Below are 10,293 nucleotides of genomic sequence, written 5' to 3' on the forward strand. Positions count from 1 at the left end.
TCCTCGGAAATTTGAAGCCTCGCCATATCATGTCTTATCACCTCTCCTCAATATTTCTTAGGCCGCTCTCTACCTCTTCTCGTCCCCTCCACAACTAGCCGCTCGCACCTCCTTACCGGAGCATCTGGACTTCTCCTCTGAACATGCCCGAACCATCTGAGTCTCACTTCCCGCATCTTGTCATCAATGGGAGCCACTTGCACCTTCTCCTGAATATCATCATTCTTAATCTTATCCATCCTAGTGTGCCCGCACATCCACCTCAGCATCCTCATTTCTGCTACTCTCATCTTCTGGGTATGTGAGTTCTTAACAGGCCAACACTCAGCCCCATACATCATTACCGGTCTAACCACCGCTTTATAGAACTTACCTTTGAGAATCGGTGGCACTCTCTTGTCGCACAAGACTCCAGATGCTAACCTCCACTTCATCCATCCTACCCCAATACGATGTGTGACATCCTCGTCGATCTCCCCTCCCCCGTGGATAATCGAACCAAGGTACTTGAAGCTGCCTCTACTTGGGATGACCTGTGATTCAAGCCTCACATCCACGCCCACTTTCCCCGGCTCAGCGCTGAACTTATACTCCAAGTATTCCGTCTTCATCCTGCTCAGCTTGAAACCATTAGACTCAAGAGCTTGTCTCCAAATCTCTAGCCTCTCGTTAAGACTAGCTCGCGACTCATCAATCAGAACTATGTCATTGGCGAATAGTATGCACCACGGCACCTCCCCTTGAATATGGTGCGTTAACGTGTCCATCACCAAGGCGAATAAGAATAGACTGAGTGCGGAACCTTGGTGTAACCCTATTACAACCGGAAAATGTTCAGAGTCTCCTCCTACTATCCTAACCCGATTCTTAGCCCCATCATACATGTCCTTGATCGCCATAATGTACGGTACCGACACACCTTTTGCCTCCAAATATCTCCAGAGAACTTCTCTAGGAACCTTGTCGTATGCTTTCTCCAGGTCAATAAACACCATGTGCAGATCCTTCTTCCTCTCTATACATTTCCACCAACCTCCGAACAAGGTGTATAGCAGTTACAAACTACACTAAAGTATCATAATTGCTCACTTCAATTTGACTTATTTCTCTTGAGCTATGTTAAAAAATTCTGTTCCATCTCTAATCTTTGATATTCAGCTCGTTCAAGTGGCTTGATTTTTATTTCTCGTGGCCATAACACTAGGCTTAATTACTTTCTAAAGCAAATCCTTAAGATCTCGCCGAAAAGTAAAGAGAGGAAGTGAAGGATTGCGTATAGGTATTCGTAACACGCAGTGGAAGACAATAATAATCCTAGGCAGATCTTTTCATGTTTAAAATTTACTTACATGTCAATAGATCGGATCTAAGACGTACCTGGTGAAGAAAGTCTCGTTTCAAATTCTTCGATAGTGCGAAGACTCTATGCGTATCCACATAGAGACTGATATTTGCTATCAACCCTTTGATCAATGAAACCCGCGAACAAATTGAATGAAATTTGTATGCTGGAATTTTCTCAAAATCCAGCCAACAACACGACAAGAAAACTAATTCTCTTTGCCAAGACTATTTCTTAATTTTTACTGCTCCGAAAAACTCTTTTTCGTTTAACAGATGCGAGGTCTCCTTTTTTCTCGTAGCTTTTCTTGGCACTTAGTGATGTATTTATATATCACTTAAGCCAACAATACTTTCCACTAGGTTAAGGAAAAATTATAAGCGTTTGGGCTTTCTTTTCTTTTCTTTCCAATTCAAAATTGAACTTTAGAAAAAGGTAATTCCATTGAAGATGGAATCCCATTCCAAAACGGGAAACACCTTGCCGACTAAGTCCCTTTTGTGGACTTCATACGTGAATCCAATTCTTAATTGGATTTCACTAATTAGTCTTCATTAATTTTTATATATTTCATATATACATAAATATTAATTTTGTATATATAATACATATATTTCAACCAAGAGATATAATTCAATTTCTATTCCAAATAGAAAATTTCAATTTGTTCACAATATTAATTATATCCTCAGTTCTAGCAAAGAATATAATAATATTTCAATTGGACTAATAACTATATTTGACTAATTAAATTCGTTAATTTAATTGTCAAATAATAAAGTAATTAATCCTTTAGCAAATATCAGAAAATTCGTTAGTGTGCGACCTCATAGGTTCAATACTAAGCCGGTAGTAAATTCACAACATCAATATACTAATCAAGGGTGGCGTCTAGCAACACTTCTTAATGACCGGATAGCATGAAGTATACAATTTACTCTCAAGAATCAGTAGAAGAATAACGTAGTAATTCATTCCGTCCTTATAGCTCCGAGTCACCCTAGGATATGGTTCAACTGTCAAATCCTAATAGGCGACCAACTATGTGTTCATGTCAAATAAAATCGACCATCGAATGATCTAAGAAACTCATTTATTCTTTCATTCAATTGCCCTGACCAAGGTCTTAATTTGGTCGTTTATAATTCATGATAACATGGAGCTTAAACTCATTACCAAGGGTTGACAGATTCCATCTTGATCAATCACTAATTCTACAAGCATTTAATTATGCCCAATATCCTTGTCATTTAATTTCAACTATCGTCCTAGGGCCATATGTGTCTAGTATCAAAGCACAATAAATAACTTGTCAATTACTATGACAATCTCAAGTCAAAGAAAACTTTTACATCACATTCTTCAAGAGAATATCCTATTGACAGTTTATGGTAATTCTAACCATTAGGAATTATCCAATGAGTCGGTTTAATGATCATATCTCTATATGCATCATCTATCTATGTGATTCAGTTAATGAGATCAACTAATCTTTATCCCATAAAGACAATCACATAAATATTGATCTAACCGGATTACTAATGTCCAAATTAATAATCCTACGATCAAGAACAAATTTTGATTAAATTATAAGAAACTTTACTCTCATTATCATGATCTCCATCACAATGTCAAGTATCAAAATTTAATCAAGGACCTTATCAAGTTAATCAAACAATTAATAATAACTATGATAAAAGAATATCATATGCCATATATTTTTTTTTTATCAAATAACGTTCACAAAAATATGTTCAAATCATCAAATATGAGATTGGATCTAGGGCATATTTATTATATCCCTAACAATCTTCCACTTGCACTAGAGCCAATCGCTCTTGTACTTCATTCCCAATTTCTACTTGTACTTGTTAAACTCCTTTGCGCCAAGAGCTTTAGTGAATGGGTATGGAGCATTTTCCTTTCCATCAACCTTTTGAATCTAGACATCCCCACGTCCAATGATTTCTCTTATCAAGTGATCCTTGGCAGAATGTGTTTGGATTTTTGGTGTGATTTTGGTTCTTTTGCTTGAGCAATGGCTCCAGTGTTGTCACACAACAATGGAATTGTACCTTCTATTAAAGGAACCACACCAAGTTTAGTTAAGAACTTTTTCATCCATACAACTTTCCTAGCAGCTTTACTAGTTGTTATATATTCTGTTTCAGTCACTGAATCAGCTACTGTATCTTATTTGGAATTTTTTCAACTCACTGCACCACTAATTAAGGTGAATACATAACTAGAAATAGATTTGTTATCATTTCTATCTGAAGAGAAACTTGCATCAGTATAACCTTGAAGTTTCAACTCAGAATCTCCATAGATGAGGAATTGGTCTTTAGTCCTTCTTAAGTACTTAAGAATGGTCTTCACCACCTTCCAATGTTCCTCACCAGGATTTGCCTGATATCGGCTAGTCACTCCAAGTGCATAAGCCATATCAGGATGTGTACATGTCATGGTATACATGATAGCTCCCACTGCACTAGTGTATGGGATCCTACTCATGCGTTCTCTCTCTTAAGGTGTTTTAGGACAATCCTCCCTACTGAGAGGAATTCCAGTGCCTATCGGTAGATAGCCTATTTTGGAATTATCCATGTTATACCTCTTTAAGATGGTATCAATGTACAAAGATTGAGAAAGTCCAAGCAGCTTCCTAGATCTATCTCTATAGATCTTCATTTCTAATATATAAGCTGCTTCTCCCAAGTCTTTCATTGAGAACTATTCATATAGCCAAATCTTGGTACTTTGCAATGCCGCTATATCATTCCCTATGAGCAATATATCACCAACATACAACACTAAAAATATAATTGTGCTCCCACTAACCTTTTTGTACACACAAGGTTCTTCTTCGCATCTAATAAAATTGAACTTTTCAATTGTTTTGTTAAATCGAATATTCCAACTTTGAGAAGCTTGATTTAGTCCATAAATGGATCTTTGTAGCTTACAAATTTTATTATGATCAGACGAAGATGTGAAACCTTCAGGTTGTGTCATGTACACATCCTCTTCTAGCTCACTATAAAGGAAAGTTGTTTTCACATCCATTTGCCATATTTCATAATTATAGTATGCTGCTATAGCAAGCAAAATCCGAATTGATTTGAGCATTGCCACGGGAGAGAAAGTCTCGTCATAGTCGACTCCTTCTTTCTGATGATATCCCTTGGCAACAAGACGGGCTTTGTAGGTCTCCACCTTTCTGTCTGATCCAATCTTTTTCTTACAAACCCATTTACAACCAATAGGTTTTATATCCTTTGAAGGTTCAACTAAAGTCCATACTTTATTTTCCTTCATGGATTCCATTTCGGATTCCATGGCCTTTAGCCATTTCTCATAATCAGAACTTTGTATAGCCTCTTCATAGGTCTTAGGGTCATCATCACTATGATCAACCTCATTTGATACATCATCTTATACCATTAGATTTAATCTAGTTGGCACATGACATTCTCGTGTTGACCTTCTAAGAGGTGCTTGTACAACCTGTTCACCTTGTGCTGGATTTGGTTATTGTTCAATTTGGTTTGGAACTGGGTCATTAACCTGTCCTTGAACTACATTTAGAACTTCAACCGTTGAAGATGGCAACTTCCTTGGCAACTTCAAAACATCCAATAAAGGTTCTTCAACTTGTATCTCATGATCTTGATTTTGTGTTGATTCATTAGTTTCTTAAACTTCATCAAGTTCTATTTCTCCACTATAATTTCCTTCCAGAAGAAATTCCCTTTCCAAAAAGGTTGCTCCTCTAGCCACAAACACTTTATGATCAGAAAGGTGATAGAAATAATATCCTATTGTTTCCTTGGGATACCCAATAAACATACACTTATCAGATCTTGAGTCAAGTTTATCAGACTGTAGCCTCTTAACATAAGCTGGACAACTCCAAACTGTAATGTGTTTAAGGTTAGGCTTATGTCCTTTCCATATCTCATATGGTATTGTAGAGACTGACTTAGTGGGAACTTTATTAAGTAAGTATGTTGCTGCTTCCAAATCATATTCCCATAAATTTATTAGAAGATCAGTGAACCCCATCATAGATCTCACCATATCTAATAAGGTTCGATTTCTCCTTTCAGACACACTATTGTGTAGTGGTGTCCCTGGAGGTGTCCACTGGGATACTTAGTAAAATCTTCACTAAGATATTCTCCACCTCTATCAAACCTTAGTACTTTGATACTTTTACCAGTTTGTTTCTCAACTTCACTACGGAACTTTTTGAACATTTCAAAAGATTCAGATTTGTGTTTCATAAGATACACAAATCCATATCTTGACATATCATCAGTGAAGGTGATGAAGTAAGAATATCCACCTCTAGCTTGAATTTTCATGGGCCCACAAACATCTGTATGAATTAGTCCCAATAATTCAGAAGCTCTTTCTCCACTTCCAGTAAATGAAGATTTGGTCATTTTTCCTTTGAGACAAGATTCACAAGTTGGATATGATTCAAAATCATATTTATCAATGTACACTTCCTTGTACAACTTGTTAATTCTTTTCTCTCCAATATGACCAAGCCTACAATGCCAAAGGTATGTATGATTTACTTGATCATCTCTTTTCCTCTAAAGACTTGAAACATGCATAATTGAATTAACATTCACATTAGGTAAGACATAAACATCATGTTGGAGATAGTCATTCACATATAAATTATCATCATAATTAATAGAGCAAATACTATTGCCTATAATAATGCGAAAACCACGTTTGTCTAACATAGAAGCTGAAATTATGTTCGAAATAAATTTAGGAATATAATAACAATCATCCAACATAAGTACTTTGCCCGGAGGCATTATTAAAGAAATTGATCCTATAGCCACGGCCGCAACTTTTACACCATTTCCAACTTGTAGATTAACTTCTCCTTTCTTTAGTTTCCTACTTATCTTGAACCCTTGCAACATATTGCAGATGTTATAACCACTGCCAGTATCTAATACCCACAGTGAAGAATTAGTAGTAGCTAAAGAAACCTTGAAAATATTTTTCATTAATGTCTCACCTTGTTTCTTGTCCTTTAGAGTTGCAAGATATTCCTTGCAGTTTCTCTTCCAATGCCGTTTCTTCTTACATTGAAAAAATTCAGCATCATATACTGACTGCAAGATCAAACCTTCAGAAAGCTCTTTACCAAGCTTGTACCCCAACTTCTCATATTCTTCGGTAAGAACAATCACATGATTGACAAGGGGTCCAACTAGAGCGTTTTCAATGTCCAACTATGTATCAACCATCTTCTTAAGATATTCAATGATTGCAGTTGGATCCATATTCTGATGTTTCCTTGGAGTTCAGAACTCATAGAAGCGAGAATGATGCGTTTAATAGCAAGACATTCTTCCAAGTATTTCTGATAAACCTTGGTGCCTTGAACATCATTCTCTGGTGGGATTATCTTTGCAGGATTATCGATCACATCAATGAGCTTTTCATGCATGAGAACAATTCTCAAATTTCTATACTAGTCATCAAAGTTTGGTCCTACCAACTTGTTGGTCTCAAGTATTTCACGCAGTGATATAACAGCCATATTGAGAAATCTAAAATATAGAAAAAAAAGACAATAATATAAGAACATATTTACATATATCATAAAGACATGAACTTTTATCTAAATGATATTTTCACTAATTATTTTAAACTATATACCCTCATTATAGTTTACGAAATCTTTATTTCTGTTAGTGGAGTAAAGGAATCCTTTAATAATATGTATGAGCCCCTTGGAAGTCAATTCGTTTCTCACATATATTTTAAAGGTAGGTACTCTTACCAATTGTATCCCCATACAATTTCCTTAAATAGCTCTATGTCAAATAATCCCCTGGTAGTCAGGTCGATCCTATTGGCATAGTTGCGTTCAACCATCATGATAGCAAGGAACTCATTAAATTTTATACTCCCCCGGATGGTCCAGACGTCTAGTGTAAAATTGAATAATTCTTTCAATCCATACATCTAATGCAATAAATAATTGTAACATATTCTTGAACTATAAGTCTCCTGGTAGTCAGGCCGCTCCTTATAAACAAAAAATAAGTAAAATTATTTACTTTGAGGATAGCTCTATAATAAAATATCTTATATTTTATTATTTAAGAACTCAAATTTTAGTAAGAGGGAATTGTTACTAAAATAGTTTTTAATAACATAAAGATCAAATCTTTTATAGCATGTGAATTTAGTTCAAATTGTCTACATGCTTAGTCCTAAATTGATTTACATCACATGTAATAAATAATTCAAAATTATGTAACGAACAAGCATGTGACATAAAAACAAAATTCAACATTCTTCTAACATGTTTAATCTATATATCACATATATCACAAAAAAGTAATTCATGCCAGAATATCATTATTAATTAACATCTCATGAACTAAATAACAATTAAAAACAATAATAGAATCATGTAACCTATTATAGATTCCCGTTGTATCTAATGCAAAATTTCAATTTCAAGTTTTGAACTATCTCAATAGTTATATGAATACATATTTTATCCATAATAAAATAATATCAGCATTCAAGCGATTTGACTATTGCACAAGACACATGTTTATGATTTGAACTCTTCAAATATAATATTAAAATATTTCGTAAATAAATTTTAGACACAATAAACCACGACTCTGATACCACTGAAGGATTTCGTATAGGTGTTCGTATAATGCAGCGGAAGACAATAATAATCCTAGGCAGATCTTTTCATGTTTAAAATTTATTTACGTGTCAATAGATCGGATCTAAGACGTACCTGGTGAAGAAAGTTTCGTTTCAAATTCTTCGATAGTGCGAAGACTCTATGCGTATCCACATCGAGACTGATCCTTGATATCAACCTTTTTATCAATGAAACCCGCGAACAAATTGAATGAAATTTGTATGCTGGAATTTTCTCAAAATCCAGCCAACAACACGACAAGAAAACTAATTCTCTTTGCCAAGACTATCTCTTAATTTTTACTACTCCGAAAAACTCTTTTTAATTTAACAAATGCTAGCTCTCTTTTTTTCCCGTAGCTTTTCTTGGCACTTAGTGATGTATTTATATATCACTTAAGCCAACAATACTTTCCACTAGGGTAAGGAAAAATTATAAGCGTTTGGGCTTTTTGTTTTTCTTTCCAATTCAAAATTGAACTTTAGAAAAAGGTAATTCCATTGAAGATGGAATCCCATTCCAAAACGGGAACCACCTTGACGACTAAGTCCCTTTGTGGACTTCATACGTGAATTCAATTCTTAATTGGATTTCACTAATTAGTCTTCATTAATTTTTATATATTTCATATATACATAAATATTAATTTTGTATATATCATACATATATATCAATCAAGAGATATAATTTAATTTCTATTCCAAATTTGAAAACTTCAATTTGTTCACAATATTAATTATATCCTCAATGCTAGCAAAGAATATAATAATATTTCAATTGGACTAATAACTCTATTTGACTAATTAAATTTGTTAATTTAATTGTCAAATAATAAAGTAACTAATCCTTTAGCGAAGATCAGAACACTCGTTAGTGTGCGACCCCATAGGTTCAATACTAAGCCGGTAGTAAATTCACCACATCAATATACTAATCAAGGGTGACGTCTAGCAACACTCCTTAATGACCGGATAGCATGAAGTATACAATTTACTCTCAAGAACCAGTAGAAGAATAACGTAGTAATTCCTTCCGTCCTTATAGCTCCGAGTCACCCTAGGATATGGTTGAACTATCAAATCCTAATAGGCGACCAACTATGTGTTCATATCAAATATAATCGACCATCGAACGACCTAAGAAACTCATTTCTTCTTTCATTCAATTGCCCTGGCCAAGGTCTTAATTTGGTCGTTTATAATTCATGACAACATGGAGCTTAAACTCATTACCAAGGGTTGACAAAGTCCATCTTGATCAATCACTAATTCTACAAGCATTTAATCATGCCCAATATCCTTTCAACTATTGTCCTAGGGCCATAGGTGTCTAGTATCAAAGCACACTAAATAACTTGTCAATTACTATGACGATCTCAAGTCAAAGGAAATTTTTACATCACATTCTTCAAGAGAATATCTTATTGACAGTTTATGGTAATTCTAACCATTAGGAATTATCCGATGAGTCGGTTCAATGATCATATCTCTATATGCATCATCTATCTATGTGATTCAGGAGATCAACTAATCTTTATCCCATAAAGACAATCACATAAATATTGATCTAACCGGATTACTAATGTCCAAATTAATAATCCTACGATCAAGAACAAATTTAGATTAAATTGTAAGAGACTTTGCTCTCATTATCATGATCTCTATCACGATAACAAATCTCAAAATTTAATCAAGGACCTTATCAAATTAATCAAATAATTAATAATAACTAAAGAAAAAAGAATGTTGATCACACCCAACTATGCCTTATAAAAAGGACGATGCGGTCGTTGCAAATATAATCCGGTTTACAAGTCCGGAGTCGAATCCCACAGAGAACTAAGGCTTAGCTACAGTTGTTCACTATCACCAAGAAGACAAGCTTGAACAATTCCTAACTTATAGATATTTAGATTCTTGTGTTTAACTAATTGATTAACAAATTAAAATAATAAATTAACAACTAAAGATACTAAGAGTTAGAGACAAGATTAAGGAGATCTAGAGTTATGATTTCCCCAATTGTCGGAATCCGTCCCGCTATGTCTTCTATAATTTCACCTAAGTATTATCTACCGATCATGAGCACTCTTATTACCGTAAATCTCTCCCGAGTAATCACGACAATTTACTAGACGCACTCTCCCGAGCTACGCTAGCTGGCTTTTGATACAACTCACTTCAGATCGCACCCAAGGCTTCGTTATCCCTAATCCCGCCTTTAAACCCTCGGTTATTGATCC

The sequence above is a fragment of the Nicotiana tabacum genome, chromosome 8 (genome assembly GCF_000715075.1).
Source record: "Nicotiana tabacum cultivar K326 chromosome 8, ASM71507v2, whole genome shotgun sequence".
In the NCBI taxonomy this organism is placed as follows: Eukaryota; Viridiplantae; Streptophyta; class Magnoliopsida; order Solanales; family Solanaceae; genus Nicotiana; species Nicotiana tabacum.